This window comes from Ursus maritimus, unplaced genomic scaffold, assembly GCF_017311325.1.
Source record: "Ursus maritimus isolate PB19 unplaced genomic scaffold, ASM1731132v1 scaffold_35, whole genome shotgun sequence".
NCBI classification, from domain to species: domain Eukaryota; kingdom Metazoa; phylum Chordata; class Mammalia; order Carnivora; family Ursidae; genus Ursus; species Ursus maritimus.
The window spans coordinates 2,220,915-2,235,168 of NW_024426119.1; the positions used below are offsets into that span (position 1 = coordinate 2,220,915).

General features: G+C 38.3%; 1 long non-coding RNA gene across 1 annotated transcript in view; it reads left to right on the plus strand.

The window, feature by feature from the left end:
• LOC103673489 overlaps positions 1-11,420 on the plus strand; it is a 39,124-nt gene extending 27,704 nt beyond the window's left edge. The window contains exon 3 of the long non-coding RNA XR_571419.2: positions 11,388-11,420. This is a non-coding gene — a long non-coding RNA (uncharacterized LOC103673489). The remainder of the gene's footprint in view (positions 1-11,387) is intronic.
• Positions 11,421-14,254: the final 2,834 nt, after the last annotated feature.

Consider the following 14,254-nt stretch of genomic DNA (forward strand, 5'->3'; position numbering starts at 1 on the left):
ATAGGAGATTTAATACGAGTCCCTTCAGCAGTAAAGAAACCTCTGAAAAGAACAGGCCATTGAGGTGAGATTTGGCATTTACTGAGAAGTCTGGAAGAGGCTATTGCTATCAGCGATTATTACCCTGTTGTCCGTAAAATTTTTTCTTTTAGAAATGGGTGAGATCTCACTAAGGGATGAGTGAGATCTCCTTGGGGAAGAATGAAGGTAGGGAGGATGAGAGGAACCAGGACCAAGCTCTGAGGAGAAGATGAGGCTGGAAGGATCTTTGGGGAGGAACGGGGAGAGTGAACAGGAAATGAAGGCGTGTAAGTACAGTACTGTGGTTCCGACACAGACAATTATCAAAATCAGTTGGAGGGCTTGTAAAACCCAGAAGGGCCTGGAATTTCTCACTCAGCAGGGGTAGAGTAGTGCCTGGGAATTTGCATTTCTAACAAATTCCCAGGTGATGCTGCCAGTACTAGCCTGAGGACCACACTTTTTTTTCCTACCGTCAGAGTGAACACGTTAAATATGCTTGGCTCTGAGTAGACATCAGAGAACTGGAGCAGAGTAGGAATAAGGGAGGATTTCTAAAGACTGAAGATGAAAGTAAAAATCGTTATTTTTATTGTTCATCCCCAGATTGCTTAGGAAGAGAACAAGATTGTATTAGGTGGGTTATTGGTCCTGCAGTGTTAAAACATTACTGTATGTGTTGCTAATGAAACACTCTAGGCAATTCCCTGCAGGTGCATATAAATTACAAGAAGATGGATGTATTTTTCTGGATGCAGGAAAACAAATCCACTCCTTTAATGTCTTAAAAAAATAGTTCATTGATACTTTCTGATTTTGCATTGAACAAGTGCTCAATTTGTTCCTGAATACCTGCAGAGAAGTTCTCTTCTAAAAATGGGAAAGAGGCTGCTGATCCATTGATGGAAAAATCTGTTTTCCTCCGTCTGTATTCAGGCCATAATCACTGGTTTCTTAGTTGTCATGACCTCCTGTTTTGTCAGGGGACAGGTCACTGTGTGAGAAACCACACACAGAGGCATTAGAGTGGGGTGATTACACATGACTCGGTGCAGACACCTCAGCACGGATGTGCCATATTGCAAAAGATTCCAAAAAATAAAATAAATCTGATGGGATTCAAAAGCCATTGTGAAGAATCTAATTAACATTTTTTTAGAAACTTTTATTCAATATGTGATGTCTAAACACTGAAAAGTATAATTCCCAATTCAATTAATTGACTAAGTTTTCACCTCCATTAAAAATTTTTGGACTGTACTGTTTGATCTGATTCAGGATGAAGTTGTTTTTCTCTAACACAGATGACATTCATACGGCTACATCTGTTGTTTTCACTCTGCCATTATACACACAGAATCCTAGAGCTGGAAAGTCCTGCAGAACTAATTCTTATGAGTGCATATTGAATGTTCAGACCGCTCTGTGTAAATGAATTTCCTTTTCTTCAAAAGCTGCGGATGGGCAAAAATCTAAATCAGGGAAAATGCTATTGTTTAGAATCCTGGCCAGGCAGACATATCAAAGTTAAAGAAATCCAATGGTATAGAGAAGATCCAACATAAAACTCTGAAAAAATGAAGTAAGATTGTAGAGAAGAACCATTACCCATCTGTTTCAGATATGTAAAAATATCCAAGCATAGTTTAAGATAACCTGCAGTATTTATTAACAAAGGGCAAGCACATTCAGGAGTCTAGACAATAGACCATTTATGCCCTGATTTACCATCAAAAAAGAAATTTGAAATATATCAAATTCCTTTTCAAAATTCAATTAACGGTTAAAAAAGAATACATAGCATAGTTGATGAGGAATCTCAAAGCTGGTATGATTTCTGAAAAAAATCTGGCATACATCAATTGACCAGAAACCATCAATATCAACCATACAATGGAGATTTACATTGTTCAGTGATCCATATTATATCAATACCAGTAAGAAATTGAGACAGGTGATGATATAGTATCTTAGAAAATCATTACTACTGTTCTAGAAATTCTATTTAACTCAATTAACTGGAGCAGTGACCATTATAAATATTAAGAAGCAATTTTTTTTTCTTGAAATTCTACTGTTTAGTTCAACTGGAAAGGAAAATGTGGTATTAAAATAGAGTCATGTACATGGTAGACAGCAATAAATACCTTAAATCCACAGATGTGCAGAGGACTGCCCAGGGACCCCTGGAAAAGTGTGTCTATAAATGGTGGCCTCTGTAGCTGGGCATCCTGACACTACCAGTACACAGGTAAATTAATCAAGGAGCTTCAGAATTAAGCTTAATGTTTATTGATCAACAATGAATTGTTATCAGTCCACTCAGTGGCAGGTGCAGCAGAAGATGATGGTTTGGTGAATTTAAAGAGAATATGGACTTCACAAAAGGATGATGAACTGGCTATGAAATCTAAAGATATTTTTAATGTTATAGTCAGCATATGATATTGTGTGGCTTCATACTATTAATTGAAGAAAAATATCTAATCATAAAACAAGGGACAAAGTATTATATGTGCATAAACCTTCCCATCCCCTTCCTTATGAAAAATTGTTCATCCTTTTAGTCCCAACTCAGATGACTCTTCCTTTGTGAAGCTTTCTCTTACTCATAGGAGCAAAAATAATACTTCTGTGGCCCCAAAATATGTGCCTGTACTTCTAGTATTGCACTTACTCTATTTGATTTTAATAAATTGTGTATGTGTTAGTTTTTCTATTTATTAATATAATGGGAGTTCCATGGGACCTTATCTTATTTAGTTTTGCAGTACTGGGCACATAACAGGTCCATAATAATGTGTATTAGATGCATGTGGTTAGTCAATATATAAGAACAAGAAATGTTCATGATGTCTATTGATACTTTTAATTCCAAAAATAAATGGGCTCACAGGCAAAACAAATCTCCCAGATCAGATTTCTGCTTACCAAAAACACCCGCGTGTCAGATTAAATTATTCAGGGATCATCAAAGACAAAACTCTAAGAGATCTTGAAAAGTTGGAGAACTCCTCTATCAAAACTCAGGATGATGATGAATAAAAGAGCCAGTAACAACTTTTAAATCTTTGATCAGATCCTGCACCCAAAAATAGGCAAAGAAAACTTAGGGAGCAATGGAAAATCTACATTTAAAGACATATGTTTATGCTAATATTTAATTTATAAATATGTAACTTTTCTCTTTGTATTTTAATGGGACAAAAGGTAGTGAAGAGAGAGACGGTTGACTCTAAATTATCCTAAGTGTGTTCATTTCCTCTCCCTATGTCCTTGCCTGGCCACGCTGATCACTGGTTATGTCACATGTTTTCCCTTTGAGGACAAAAATATGTTATAGAGGGCAAATTTTAAAAATACCTTGATATCTGAAAGTGCCAAAAACACGAAATAAGAATTCAAACACTGAGGGTATTATTTTTGACTGATATTGGTAAAATTTCTGTTTTATTGAATTATTTATCTAAAGCTGTTACAAAAAGTTTTTCTAAGCTAAGTCTTTTAAGTGCTATTTAAATATTTGCCCTTTTCAGTTTATAGATGAAACATCTGACTTGTCAAATGAAAAGACTTAATGGTTTTGCCAGCACAGTAGCCTTGTGGCCATCTTGGTGGTGTATTTCGCAGGAGACAGGAGACAGTTTAGGCGAGGAGTTGGGGCCCTGGAATGACGTCTTGCTTCTGCTCTTGGCCAGCTCTATCACCTTGCACCGTTATTAGACCTTCGCCTCAAAGTTCCATATACAAAACAATGATAATCAACTATTTCACAAGGCTGTTATGTCTATGAAATTATATGTACAGAAGCACTTTTAAACTGTAAAGTAACCATACAAATGTTAGTTACGATTATAGCTTCATCTACCATAACATCAGGAAGATGTTCATGGAATACGGAGAACCTATTTCCTTTTTTCACGCGCGGGCCTCTGCAACACAAATAGTGGAGATTTTTTTCATGTGCTTGGTCATTTTTCCCCCAATTTTTTTTGGTGGTAAAATACAAATAATGTAAAATTTACTGTCTTAACCATTTTTAAGTGTGTTGTTCAGTGGTATTAAGTACGTGAATATTGTTGTGCAACCATCACCACCATCCAGTACCAGAACTCTTTTATTTTGCAAAACTGAAACTCTATACCCAATGAAACAATAACTCCCCATTCCTCACTCCCTGCTTCCTTATTTTTTTCAGAGAGTTTAAAGTTCTAATGCGGCTCCCACCTTATCCCTACCACAAAATTCATTGTCAGCCAGAAATATAATGGTGATAATCTCAATTTTAGCTACTACCTTCATTGTTTTGGTCTTGGTAAGATAGTCAGAAGAAGTGGTGAAGAAATACTGTAATGTAGACTTTGCATGATAGGAAAAATTTGCCACATGTAAAAAGATTTAGTATTTTGCAAACTTCTAGGCATAATGACTCTGCTGAAAATGTATCCTAAGGAAAGAACAAGGGAAGTATACAGAGTTATCTGATAGTGGGTAAAAAATGTAACTAGATCTTCTAAATTCTCATCAATTGCAGATCAATTTAAAAATTGGTGGCATATACATACAATGAATATCATATAATCACTAAATATCTCATTATAGGATAATACTTAAAATATGGAGGTATGGTCATGCTATAGTATAAAGTTAGAAAAATTTAGAAAACAGTATTATGATATTACATCAATTAAGTAATAAAAATTATATATAATTATATATATATATATAATTATATATATAAGAAAATCCTAGTGGGTATACAGAAAATGTTCATGGTAATCTCTGGGTGACAGAATTATTAGTAATTTTAATTTCTTCTTTGCAATTTTTTATGTTTTGTAATTTTTCAATGGCTGTGTATTACTTTTATAACCAGGAACAAAATGTAATTAAATAAAAACTCAGGCCTAGGCCACCTCCAAAGCAAACCCAGCAATGAACTCTGAAGTATTTCAGCTATGAACATTTTAAGTAATTGGAAATTGGGAGGACCATAAAAAGTGGTCACTGGGGGCTAGTATTTGAATGAAAAACCCAAAGAGCTTGTTTCGAATCATGTCGTCTTTCACATTACTAATATAATTAAAGCAAGTAAATCAGTTGGGCAACATGCCACTCACCCTTCAGACACACGTCACAGCTGTCTGCATGCTCACTATCTTCACCTTGCTCAATTTTCACAGTTTTTAATATGAATATCAATTCCCTTTTTCATAAACCTAACCTATAAATGCCACAACCCCTCTGAGGGATTTCCCCAGGCTTCATTTTAGGCTCCACAAGAAAGGATGTAAAAGAGACCTTTCTTTTGTAAAGTGATTCTATAATTCTGTCCAATATCCATCATTTTCAAGGCCAAGTAATCATATTTAATAGATCCTAAATTACATTCTGTCAGGCAAGGATTCCCTTGATGATATTAACCAGAGCAGAGGACTGACAGGCAGAGGCCTGAAAGTAAGATATTGTTCTACAAAGGGCTTACGAGCTTTCCTTTGCAAGGCTTGACCTCACTAAGTTTGGGGTGGTGCAAGGTCTGTGCCTTCACTGCAATCCTCAGCCTTCCCTGAGTTACCCACAAACCAACTCCTGATTTCCTGTCTTAAAGTCACTTTTAAAATTAAATTACGTGGCTCGTTTTTGACCCTTTCCTTTGAGGAAATTGCCATCGTGAATTTATTTCTACGATACTTCACTAGCAAGACAGCTAGAGGTAGACGCATGTGCCTACTCGAGCTCCTTTTTATCTGCTGATAGGAAACCTGAAAGAGAAAGGCTGAGGGATGTGAGAAAGTTGGAGAGATGCCTTCATGCTTTATGCTGTTCAAATGAATGTTATAAAGCATAAGGTTGGAGATTGTTTCTTGATGTGAAAGATTATAAGGTCATGATGCTGGAAAAGAGTACAGGGACGGATTTTCCTTTGAAAAAGGAGGAAATCTTGGATCAGGTTTTCATTAGGAAGGAAGTTCTCAGCACTTTTTTGAACATCTCTATTTTTATTGTGTGGGTGTTACATCTCAAAGCTTCTGCAGAATACAAAGGTAAAGAAAGAATAAACATTTCCCCAATTTAAACAAAATGTAAGTTTTTTAAAAAGTTTATTTATAATCAAAAGTTTGTTTATTTATAATCTATACACCCAAATGGGGCTCGAAATCATGACCCTGAGATTAAGAGTCACATGCTCTACTGACTGAGCCAGCCAGGTGCCCCACAAAATTTAAGTTTTTAATGCTTCAGTTATTAAAACAGTTCAAGTACAAATCTTCATTCAAAATACAACTGTTGAGGTCTTGCTATGTGCCTGGGCCCTAGGGGCTTTATAAACATTAACTCGTTGCATTTTTTTTATTATAATAATATTTTTTAATTATATTATGTTAGTCACCATACAGTACATCCCTGGTTTTTGATGTAAAGTTCAATGATTCATTAGTTGCGTCTAACACCCAGTGCACCATGCAATACGTGCCCTCCTTACTACCCATCACCAGTCTATCCCATTCCCCCACCCCCTCCCCTCTGAAGCCCTCAGTTTGTTTCTCAGAGTCCATAGTCTCTCATGCTTAACTCCCCCTTCTGATTACCCCCCCTTCTTTATCCCTTTCTTCTCCTACTGATCTTCCTACGTCTTATGTTCCATAAATGATGTGGAACATATGATAATTGTCTTTCTCTGCTTGACGTATTTCGCTTAGCATTATCTCCTCCAGTGCCGTCCATGTTGCAGCAACTCGTTGCATTTTTACAAAGATTCTGTAACCTATAGATACATTTACCCCAGTTTTAGGTGTGACGCCTACGAGTCAGCCATTTCAAAAATCTTAGAGTGGCTTGGACTCCAACAGTTTAGACCACTCTTAATTTTTGATCATCTGCTTTCCTACATAGAATTGCTTGTTTTTGTTCTGGAAAAAATAATCCCAACCCCAGTTGCTCCACACTTCAAGATATATGGATCTTGAAATTCTTGCCTAAAGAAAACTGTGAGAACACAAAAGGGCAGAGAAGGAGGGAGGAAATGATGGTGGTTAGTGTTTAACATTTTCGAACAGGAAGTACGATGATGAGCGTAACTCAGTAGAAGAAAAACAAAAATACTAAACCATTATTGAGGTATTTGTCCTATGATTTGGGGCAAAAGTACTTTACACAAAAGGACCAACTCTACCTATTTTCTAGTCAATTTTCTCACTTTTCTCCTTCTTTTTAAGTTCTCAGGTTTCTGTGTCTTTCCTTTGCTCTTATTCACTAATTCTTTTATTTTTACTCACAACTCTCCCTTCTTATTTCTATCTTACCATCACTCTTTCCCTTATTTTTTTTCCTATGCCTAAAAAAGAGAAAAGATAAGACAAAATCAACCTGGCTTTTGTGCTCTCCTTTTAAGTGCAATAAAACATAGGTGCAAAAATGGAGGGAAGGAACTGGCTGGTTTCATGATCATTTCTTCCATCTTTCATCCTCATTAACTCCTCTCGCTACTCTCTTCTTCTTTACTTCCTCCTTTCCAATAAGTCACTTCCTTTGTTTCAATAAATCACTATGGCGAAGATTTAAAGGCACTTTACCACGTTCTGATACACTACAGCAGTTTAATTTTCATATCAGTCTAACCCAAATTGATTTCTCATTGACAGAGCTCAGCTGCCACCAACTTACGCGCTGTGTTCAACAAATGGAAACTCTCAGTAAAACCTGTATTGTCATTTATTTCCACTGTGGAAATATTAAACAAGCTGGAATGCAGTGATGTTTTTAATTTTTTAAATCACAGCACAATTATGAGGATGATGAAAATCTCATAATTTTCTGGGGAATGAGGATGGATTTCAAAGCCAGTGATCACTTAGACCGACCATTAGCGCTGCAGTAGACTTTGGTCCATGTCGATGCATCTTGCCTGGACATGTTAATACATTATCTACCTTCTTCTCAGTGCTGCTTATTATTAACAAAAATATAGTGACGCTCTTTTATCTTCTAATGGGGTTATTTTAAATGGGTTTCTCTATTTTTAACTCCACTGAATAAACAATTACAGGGTTTGTGTGTGTCACATTTTATATCTTTCAGAGAACTTTCATAGCGTTATCTATCTAATCCTCACTAAAACAACAAACACTTGTGGGCACTGTGGTAGGTATTGTAGTCCAGATGAAAATGTTCCACAGCTCCCTTTTTGACAGCCTGGGGGAGAGATTATGGGGGCACATGTAACAATTCCAGACAGACTAAGGTATTATGGATTTTGGTAACTGTACATATAAGGTACCACATGGACACTGGGTACCTAATTATTAATCATATTGCTATCTGATAGCATTTGTTACCTTGTATTTTAATTTGATACATAGTATCAGTCAGTTTCTCCCACTAAATTGTGATAGAGAAGACATCTTATGCACCTCTGCATTCCCGTCATCAAACACAGGGCCTTGAACGTGATAACCAGTTACTTTTCAATGAATGGACGAATGAAATGGATGGATATATATAGATAGATAGATAGCTACATGGACATTCATTTTATATATTATAAATGTATGTATAACTGTATAGATACTATTGATTTATATGATACATATAGACCTATGTGTAAATTATACATCACATATAATGTATACAGATATGATATGATTATGCATTATTATATATAGTATCTATATAACATATAGATATTTAAATTAAGAATTCCAGGAAAGAGCATCTTTCATGTACTATGGGAAAAGAATTGTTTTCCGACCAACAAAAGTACTACTGTTTGTGTTAATACAAGGTCCATATATAATAGGTTCTTACATTAGTTTTGAAATCCTAATGATGTAACTGTGATGGTCAAGGTCAGACTCCTGAGAAAGATCAAATTCCAAAATTTCCTTTCACTTCAAGGAGTGAGAGCCTTCAAACCTTTCTCTTGTTCTTGCTCTTCCTTTCCAACATGACTAAAATCCATGTCTCATTTCAGATTGTATATTATCTTGCATCTTCGATTAGTAAATACTTCTAATTATGTGCCACATTCCTGTTCTATGCATATTTTCTTCAACTGCTTCACTGCTGCTTACTGACCACCATCCTAACTAGGCTCCATTATGCATTTGGGGGGAACAAAGGAAGAGCTATTAGACATAGGAAGAAAAGATAAACTTAAAACCTTGCTTTCTTGTCTGTAAGTTGCACAGAAAATATCCGGTCAAGTTGTTGACAGGGATTTATCCCTTTCTTTTGCTCTTTGATATGTCATATTTGGAGAAATGTTGGGCTTTACACAGTTTTACTTAAATGGTGAGGGGCGCCTGTGTGGCTCAGTCGGTTAAGCATCTGCCTTCGGCTCAGGTCATGATTCCAGGGTCCTGGGATCGAGCCCCACGTTGGGCTCCCTGCTGAGCAGGGAGTCTGCTTCTCCCTCTCCTCCCTGCTCCTTCTCTCTGTTGCTATTTCTGTCTCTCTCTCTCTCTCAAATAAATAAATAAAATCTTTAAAAAATGCTGAAAGCAAGATGAGGATATTATTCCTTTTTGTGAACATGCTGCCTAAAAAACTTTTTTTTTTTTAAAGATTTTATTTATTTATTTGACAGAGATAGAGATAGCCAGTGAGAGAGGGAACACAAGCAGGAGGAGTGGGAGAGGAAGAAGCAGGCTCATAGCGGAGGAGCCTGATGTGGGGCTTGATCCCACAACGCCGGGATCACGCCCTGAGCCAAAGGCAGACGCTTAACCGCTGTGCCACCCAGGCGCCCCTAAAAAACTTTTTTGTTGTGTGGCTTTTTATCTAGATATAGTGGAAGAATGCATTTCAACACCCCACCAGCTGCCTCTAGTTAGGATCTCTGCTTAACTGCCTGCTCTGGGCCTGCCTGCCATAGACACCTGCTCCCTAGGTCTCAGGAGTCCACTTTGTCTTCCTTGTCCTTTTTCCTTTCAGCTAATTTGTTTCAGGCCCACTTCCTAGATTCACATCTCCTTTCATAAAACAATCATCTTCTGGCCATGATGACTTCCTGTGTGGCACTCTGACTCTCTCCAGACCCTGAACATCTCAGTTTTTTTTCCAAATGGTTCAGCCTTCTCGGTTTTTCTGGCTGCCCTACTCAGTTTTGTTTAGGACAGTAAGAGAAACTCAGATGCACTCCTCTGTTGGAAAAAAGAGAGAGTTAACTAGCTTTTTTAGGGTCACCAAAATGATGACTTATGCAAAAACCATTTAAATATACTCTGATAAGCATGAAGAAAGTTCCTCGGGATCATTTCATCCAGAGATTATTAAGGCCAAGAACTTGGGACCTGGAACAAAATCTCAGAAGGATTCCTTATGGCCCTTGTTTATTATCAAACCTCCCTTCAATGTATGCACTCCTTGGCTGGGAGGTGAAAGTGGGAAAGAGGAGGAAAGTAGTCCTAGTTTACTTCTGCATTGTTTCTCGTTTGCTCACCGTTGGCCTTTGTACTTTGTTGCATTGCCCGATGTAGAGTCTTGAGATGCTGAAGGTATCAGTCCAGGTCCCAAAAGACACAGAAGTCACACTTAATAGGGCCATATTCAGGGAATTTAATGAAGAAGCTATCTATAAGAGTATAGACAAGTGTAACGGAAACCAACAAAGGGTGGTGAAGTATCCCCAGGGCTAGCAACAGTGGGAATCTTCACCAGCCATTGGCTTAAAGGGATAGAGGATGGAAAAGCTACCAGAACCCTGAGAACTGCAGCTGTAGTATAGTGGGGGCTGTGGCCTTTTCCAGAGGGAAGGAGCTACTGCCAAGCCTCGGTCATGCAAGGAAGGACCTCTGACCTCCCTCTGCCTCCTTTTCCTCCCTTCCTCCCGTCCCCTGTCTGTCTCTTGCCGGTGCCTCCATTAGCCGAATCTAACCAGAAGGCAGAGGGGATGGGAGCCGAGATGATGGAAAGCACAGGCCAGCCTCTCTCAGGACAGAGCAGGCTGGAGGTTGGAAAGAACATCTGGGGGCCGAGGCTGAAGACATCTGGCACATGTGGTAATTGATCCTTAGCTGAGGTTGCCTCTTTACACAACAAGAGGGTTCTGACGCAGTGAGGGGAACATGTCTTTAAAGTCTCTCAGGAGCTTATATAGCCATGTTTTTCTATGAAAACTTTTTTTTTCTACAATAGTCCAAGAATATGGTAAGTAGATTTCCTACAGCCTCAGGGTCCCACCGGATCTCTGGCTTGCAGATTGGTCTCCTAGCCCTTTGGCCTCCAGCGTCTTGATCTTGTGGAAGTTGCTCCCGTGGTAGCTGCATTGGTGACAAAACCAGTTTTCTTTGATGCGCCTTTTAGTTGTATTCCTTTCAGTGATGGATACAAACCACAAACCAAATTCCTCTCTTCTCTTTGTCTAGAGATCAACTTTCCTTCTGAGACATGTCTGGTAAGTATTGGAAGCCAAAGAGGGTTGTCTCCCTTTTCTCTCACCTTAACACACACACACACGTGCGCGCACACACACACACACACACACACCCCAACCTGTGGAGAATTTGAAAAAGCAGAGTCTTGATCTTTGGAGAGAGGAACAGATTCTCTGGAGGGGACTGAGAGATTATGGAGTTGAGTGGCAGGAGACCCACCTAGACACAGCCTCTTCTGAGCTGGTACAGCTTTTTGAGTGTTTCTTCTGGAGATGATTCCATGAACTCGAGTACACCAAATCCAAAAGGAACAGAGGAATGTGCTAGTGAGCTCCGGATATAGGCTCTGAAACAAATGCAAGGGTGGGGAATAATACTGAAAGCAAAGGATGTCACTATTTTTTTGGCACATGAAGTTCCTTAATTCTGTGTCAACTGAAGGCGTTTAGACTTTTCTAAAGGAGAGGCTTGGAGATGGTGCCCTCTGTTTTCCACTGTGCCTGGTGTCTTGCCACAGTTGTAAAGGAGCTGTAACAGGGCTGCTTGGCCCTCCTGTAGACATCTGCATCTGGGAGGGGAAACCTGAGTTTCCAGTGCATGGGGGGACGCCCCTACAAACTTCAGAAAGAGGATGATTAAATCATAGAAGAAGATTAGCACTAATGCTGATGCTTTGGCAGGGGCTCTAGTGAGAAGTGCTTTGTAACCTGCTCCCCTCCTAAGAGCTTGGAGAAGCTGTCCTCCCAGACTGAGCATATGTAAGGTTCTCCAACCGTGAAACCCTGGGTTCTACGGCATGTGCTAAGCAGCATGTTTCCTGTGGCTCTGCCGGCTAATGTTTTTTTGCTCCCTTGGTCTGTGGCATTTGGTGTTCATTTCTCTTAGACTTAGGGTGACCAACTCATCTGGGTTTGCTTGAGACTTTCTCCGTTTTAGCCCTGGAAGTCTGATGTTCCAGGAATCCCTTCATTGTTCGCCCGAATTGGAATCTTGTGTCTGTGCGGTGTGTGTGTGGGGAGGCCTGGACTGTGGGTGTCACATACCTGAGAATTAGAAGCCACAGAGGTCAGATCTCCTCTAGGAGTCTGGCTGCAATATCACGTCCTTCTATACCAGCTTCCCAGCAACAGTAAACTGGATAGACTTTGTCCTGTCCCACAGAGGACGTTGGGTGGTTGTTGGTGAGCTGAGGTCCAAGTGTAGGAGTACATGTTAAAGCTTTTCAGAGATTATTAAGCACTATTCTGACATAATTATTGTGGTCACATCATGCTTTCCTCAATGACAATCCCTGACCCTGAGCACATGTGGATCTTTCAAATTTGGGAGAGAGAAGGAGCTAATGAATATTATTAATTTAGTATATTAAAAATAATTTAATACATTTATTAACAATTTAATATATTAAAAATAGTAAATATTAAGTACCTCCTGTGGCCACTGAACATTGTGCTAAGTACTTTGTATACATCATTGCTTTTAATCCTTCTAAACATTCTGTGAAATTGTTATTATTATTTTCCATGGCCCCTAAAGTTAATTTCCTTAATACAAGAGTCCGTTCTCTTTTGGTGTGGACTCAGTGCTGATGAAAGCAGGTAAGCCTGTATATGTTACCTGGGCTGGCTCTCAGAAGACCTCTAGCTAGTCAACCCTTGGGTAGGGTGAAGCCCTTGGTGGCTTTGCTCAAACCTTGAGGTCTGCAGGTCTAATTTAGAGCCATCTTGAGCCATTTGGCCCAATCTAGTATCCCAAAAGGCATAGGAGTATGGGCTTAACTCCATTGTATAAGCTCACATATCTTTCCTTGGTAACTAAAAGAGTTTCCAGATAATGGCAACAAAGTTGTTGTATAGATGTGATAAAAACTGATTTTCTGAAATGCATGTTATACACAATACATAAAATATACAACCTAACTTCTTACTATATTTTGTTCAATTTTTATTTATTTATGATCAAGTTCAAAATTTTATCTAAGCATTCATTTTTACTTCCCATTGGATTAAATGTATTTTTTTTAAAATGCAGAAGTAAAGTTCATTTCTTATTAATTCAGCCTTTACCAGTTAGATCTATTAAAGCCCATAGATTATCCATGATGTATTTGGTATAATAATGATGATGTTAAACCAGTTTCCACCAGTCAAGAGATGTTGTTTTCTCAGGGTACTTGGATCCCACGTTCAAGGCACCAGCTTGCTCATAGAAGGAATCTGAAGGAAGATCTTTTACTCATGACAGCAGCTAAGTTTGAATTATGTTATCCAAAGGAGAAATTTCTCTCCATTAGTCCAAGTGCCCAGAGCTTTCAAAGAAACCAATTTTCCATATATTTAAGAACTCTTGTGTATACATTTAATACTTTTCACACAAAGTAGTAAAAAAAAAATTACAGTATTTCTCCCTAAATGTTGTTAAAACACCTTTTTAGACAAATGGATTATAAGTCTGGGCCAAAACTTTGTTTCAAGCTAGCCACAAGCGATGAAACCTTTCAGTGCGCCGATTCAAGATTCTCTTTAGGGATTTTATAAGGCAAGTGAATGGTTAATCATTGTTAAACTGGATACAAGAAAAAATCATGTCTGGTTAAAGATTATTAGGCTGGCCAGTCAGCTGGGTGGGTAACCCTGGCTTCCCAGAAGTCCTTAATCTTATTTAGGTCTATCAGAAAATTGCTCAAGCATTTTAACAGCAATGCCAATTACATCCCAGAGGAGGTTGTGAATTATATCATGCAAAAAAGTTCTGCCCTAGACCAGGTTTGGGACAATTTTTATTCTCAATGTGAATATAACTTTTGTGCCAAAACAGTATCATCAGTTTTTTGTTCTAAAGTAATGGTTTTTTTCCTT